Here is a 6,000-nt window from a genome sequence, read left to right on the forward strand (position 1 = left end):
AGAGTCAAGTATGTGTGAATGCAAGCCAAAGAAAAAGACGCATTGGCGATCATCAACCAATACATTTCATCAGAAAGCATTCAGAAGGAGAAGAAGCAAGCAAAAATATCGTTACTTCAAAAGGAGGAAACCCCATACCAAGTCAAACAAATGCTTCATTTGTGGAAAACAAGGACACTTTGCTAAGTCATGTCCTCACAAGACAAAGAAGGAAATAAAAATGCTCCAGTCTTTAATGGATGCTGCCTCCATTGGTGATGAGGAAGATCTAGAGTCAGTACTTGAGGAACAGAGAAGCAAAGATGATGAAACTGAATACGTTTTCCAGGACTCTGACTCAGAAGAGAATAGTTCAGAAGAAGACCTCCCACCAAAAAGGTCTATCTTTATCATATCATCTATTGCTTCCATCACCACAAGAATTCCTAAAGGAACGAGTATGCCAGAAGAAGAACTTGGGTATCTCGGATCTTTAGGAGTAAAACAGATTGATGGTACTCCTAGACCTCATTTTGATCTAAAAGTCAAGACATCTGTCTATGATAAACCAATAAAGGCCGTTGCATTAATGGACACTGGATCTTGTGCTACTGTTGTAAAACCACATGTCTTACCAAAAGAAATGTGGGCACCTTTTTCCAAGAAATTCGCAGCAGCTAACAGTGAAGTCTTCACCATCAATCTCATCTCCAAAAAACCAGTTGGACTGGAGATATTTGCAGGCCAGACCACTTGGCTTAGAGTGCTGGGAAGCTACCTCCCTGACAAAGATGTTTTGTTCGGATTCGATGCCTTCTTCCGAACTCATGGGCTACATATCAAACCCACTGGTCTGAGTTACAAAGGGCAGTTTTTGCCTTTTACAGGGATACAAAGTATCCTTGAAATCCAAGAAGCTCCAGAAGAATATAAGGAGATCCAGCAGCTACTCCTCAGTGCTTGCTGTGATAGTCATGATCAATTCAACCACCCTGCTCCTTTATGGAAAAATCCAGAATTTTATGTCCGACTTCCCTTCAAAAAGAATGAAGACATCAACCCTACAAAGGCCACGCATTCAGGAATGAACCCTGAAGATCTTAAGTTGGCAAGAGCTGAATGTGCAGCCCTTCTTGTTCAAGGACTCATTGAACCAACCAACTCCAACTGGGCATGTCAAGCATTCTATGTTGAAAAAAGAGCTGAGCAAAATAGAGGGAAAAAGAGACTTGTCATTGATTATAAGCCACTTAATGTCTTCTTACAAGACGACAAGTTTCCTCTACCAAGAATCTCAGTTATTACACAAAGATTAAGTGGAGCAAAAATATTCAGCAAGTTTGACTTGAAAGCTGGATTTTGGCAAATTGGGCTCCATCCTGAAGATAGGTATAAAACAGCGTTCTGTATACCTGAAGCCCAATACCAATGGACAGTAATGCCATTTGGACTCAAAGTAGCCCCCTCTCTCTTCCAAAAAGCAATGACCAAAATCTTTGAGCCCATACTACACTCCACACTCATCTACATTGATGACATCTTACTGTTCTCAAAAGACAGCGAAGCCCACAAGGCACTCCTGGCCCAATTTACTCAGATCATCAAAGACCAGGGAATCATGCTATCAGCAAAAAAGAGCTCTATTGCTAAGACAAAAATTGAATTCCTTGGGATGATTTTCGAAAATGGATTTTTCCAACCAGGGGATCACCTTGCCAAAGAATTAATCCATTTTCCTGATGAAAACTTGACAGTCAAACAAGTCCAACAATTCTTGGGAATCGTCAACTACATCAGAGACTTTATCCCAGATGTGACCAGACACACCAGCCAGCTGTCAAAACTCCTAAAAAAGAAGCCCCCACCATGGGGACCTGAGCAAACCACAGCTGTCAAAACCCTGAAGAAGATAGCACAAGACCCCCCACCTTTAAAGATTCCCAGCACAGGAAAAAGAATATTGCAGACAGATGCTAGTGATGAATTCTGGGGAGCTGTGCTACTTGAAGAGATTGATGGGACAAGACACTATTGCGCGCATGCTAGTGGACAGTTCAAAGAATCTGAAAAACATTACCATGCCACTTACAAAGAGATTCTTGCTGTCAAAAGAGGGATAGAAAAATTCAATTTCCACCTCAGTTCTTATCATTTCACTGTGGAAATGGATAACACCTCTTTCCCATCAATGCTAGAAATCAAGAAAAAAATCCTGCCAGACTCTCAATTGCTAAGATGGAAGGACTGGTTCTCTCGCTATAAATTCGAGGTAAGACACATCAAAGGACATCAAAACACACTTGCAGATTTCCTATCCAGGCCAACCAAAGAACCACCCCCCAAACCAGTAGAATCACTTCCTAAACCAATCCATTACATTTACACCATGAGCACCTACAACCCTTCATACACCATTCCATTTCCTGATTGTCCACCCCACAATAACCCATACAGAAGAAAAATTGGCCCTTTTCCTTTCAAAGCAAGACCCCAGACAGTGTTTCAAATAGTCTGTCTAGCCAGGCAAACTTTGTTCTATTGGTTACACCAGCTCCTTACCATAACCCAAATACATCCAAATCCAAAGTACTTTGATGTGGATACCCCTTTTTGCACTATACCAATAATCCAAGGACCTATACCAGAGGAAATGATGTGGTATATCTGGGCTCTGTCTTCCCTATATCCATGTGCTATCATAATACCACTCTTCCCAATATATCACATTCTGTGTAACAGTACTCAAGCCCAGTCTCATCTAGTCAAGTTATTTGCTATGTATGCACCACTTGGGGCATGGAGAGGAATGTTATATAACATGATCGAGCAGCACCAATTATGGGATAAACCCTCCAGGACAAAACGGAAATTCTGTTGTTTTGTCACCCTTCAGAGAGATTACTTTGCTGGATGTAAAGCCCATAATGAGAAGACACATACCAAGAACAAGGTCGATATTGTTGGATATTCTACCATATGGCCCACAGATGAAAAAACAGTCCTAAATGCCTTGGCCAAATACCTTTGTCAACTTTGGCAACCTGGACTATATGGAGAAAAAGATGTAGTTGAAGGACTCCCATTTCAATCAGATGTACCACCAATAACTCTCCAAGAGTTTCAGTCCAGATTCATAACTTCAGGGATAATCAACCAGTTTGGACAATACTCCTTTTATGCTCCAACAGACCTACCCAGTACGTCCACACAAGCTCCAAGCAGATATTCTGGAGAAGATCTGAATTCTGAAGATCCAGGTGGAAGAGTGTATGCTTTACCACCAAGCCCAACTAGAATTGATGCAGGAATACCCGATGATGCTGAAGGCCCAAAATCAGACCCATATGACCCATATCTGCAAGATGCCCAAGATCCAAATGAAGAAAACACTGAAGACCCGTTTCTCTACCTCCAAGACCCAGATACGGATTTCAGAGCTGTCAATCTAGCTTCTGATTCATCCTTCTCAGACGGTGATGGGACCCTACCAGAAGACTATTTCAAACCGTCTCTTTATTAGAACACTGTTGTTCCCACTATGTATAATTATGAGTGTGCTAGAATAAAGTGACCTCAGTCACATGCTTAGAAAATGCCAAAAAAGATAAGGCTTATCCTTATCCTCCAGGTGGCATTGTATGATAGGCTTGTTTAGATTTCGCTTCTATCTAGAGGCCTCTATATAAGGAGGTGCTCACCCCAGTTGTAATCAGATCTCAAGAAACATTGTAATATATCCACTTTTCCTATCTCTCAATATGTTCTAAGTTCTCTTTCTCTCTCTGAAAGCTTAGCTAGTATTATTTCCTTCTTCCTCAATCCAGTGCCATAACAGTATGCTCTGAGCTTGCCTCTTTTAAGAGGATCCTGCTCATCAGAAAATGGCATGGACCAGATCCATGGGAATTTCTCATAGTGGAAAAGGGACTCAATGTTATAATGCTAAGTTTTGCTCGGACCCTTTGATCTCACTCGTTATAATAGTTGAAAAGAGTGATTGGGATAAGCAAATGATGCATTATCTCATTGTCATCCTGAAGTACTGGAGATCCACCCCTGTGGTATCAGAGCCTCAGGTTGATAAGAGGAAGAAGAAGGTATTACTAGTAAAAGCAAGTAAGAGAGAATCACTAAATATAATCATGAATATCACAGACTCATCAAGCTCTTCTCAACCTATACATCACTCTACCCCTCTGAGCATAGACCGATTACCCTCCAGTTTAAAGAAAACTCTTGGAAATAAAATTGATCAGTTGGTAGAATTCACTCATGTTCCAGAAGACTCACGTACCCCGGCCACTGAATACCCTCTCATAAGTCCTTACTCTTTCTACCACAGACAAAAGAAATCAACCCTCATTTCTATTCGCCATCTCATCCATAGAAACCCTTCTCCTCCTCCCAAAGAAGTCATCCAGTCCTCTAATCTCCAACAGTGTGGTTTAAAAGCCACTACTGCTGAACAATACATAACCTTAGAAATCCCACAAGAACTCATCGAAAACTACCAAAACCAAGGCTACACTCATATGCATCTAGGGGCAGTCAGGCTCATTCTTACCCTTCATGGAAGGAGATCTCTTCCGGTAACAGCCAAAGTTGCTCTTTTAGATACTACTTTCAAAGAATACCAACATGCCTTGATCGGAGCATTAGTAACAACACTCTCAAATGGAAGTGTCATTCTTACTATAGCTCCTAATTTCACCATGAGATTATCAGATCCTACGATAAGTCAAAGGCTGAAAATCCAAATACAATTGGTAGGAGTAATTCAAGACTCTAATGCTGAACAGGCCACCTTACATCACCAAGTCCTCTACAGAGTCCAAGATCATGCTCTTGATCTTAATCTCCCAAACACTACTGGAGAAGCCCTATTCATGTTCACAGACAGTGCTGGAGGACCTGCAATAGTAAATATTCCAAGGATGATCACTACTGAAGAACTTTCTTCTATCATTCCGTTGGAATGGATTACTGATTATGTGAAAGCTTTCCCAAAAGAACAGGTTGATGTTCATACTACAGCACCTCCAACTATTACCCATAATAGTGATGGTACAGTGACGACTGTCTTTCAGAAACCTGGAATGACCAAACAAATTTCACTGCGAAGATCATCCTTCAGAAGGATCAATATGATCTCTCCTGTTCAGGTGCAAACAACTCATGATCAAAATGATCCACCAGTGCATTTCTATGAGAATGGAAAACCTGTTTACGTCTCTCACGTAAATGGCCACTTCATTTGGGATGTTGATCCCTCTATGTGTGATTCTGACTGTGACTGTGCTAATCAATGGAGTGACACTGATGATGAAGATTATACTAGAAGACGGAGGAACAAGAAAAAGAAGAAAAAGTCGTTACAAGCCCCATGCTCCTATAAAAGACCTGAGCCTCCTGATGATGCTGAATCAGCTCCAATGCTCAGAAAGAAACCAATGATCAAGAGGACAAAACTGTCTAGGAAAAGCTTCGCAGATTATCCTTTTCAGCCAGTCGATACAATCCCATGTATCGCCACCCTCAGATCTTATGAGGAAGAATTCCCACCTTTAGTGACCCAAACTGATGAAAAGAAAATCACAAGGAGACCTTATGTGATACCTCAAGGAATCACTCCACATGGACATCAAGCAACAACTCCTCAAGAAGAGGTGCTCAATTGGCATACAGATAATGCAGTCAGCCAAAATAAAGTACTGCTCCGGATAGATCACACTCTTGATACTCTTGTAGAGAAAACTGAGGGTCTCTCAGTACAATTAAGTTCTATGGCAGAACAAGTGGCTGAACTCAAAGATCGACTTTCTGCACAAGCTTTTCAACTTGATCAAGAACTCAAGGCCTACATTGACAATCGCTACTTTGGCCCAGAATTCCAAAAGAAGAACAGAGAATTGGATCAAGTCAAGGCTCAACTTCGACAAATTGAGATGGACAAAAGCAAAACGACTGTACCCCAGACGCTGTCCATAGACCCATTATCCATGTATGCCAAACCATACCCCT

The sequence above is a fragment of the Arachis hypogaea genome, chromosome 18 (assembly GCF_003086295.3).
Source record: "Arachis hypogaea cultivar Tifrunner chromosome 18, arahy.Tifrunner.gnm2.J5K5, whole genome shotgun sequence".
NCBI lineage: Eukaryota > Viridiplantae > Streptophyta > Magnoliopsida > Fabales > Fabaceae > Arachis > Arachis hypogaea.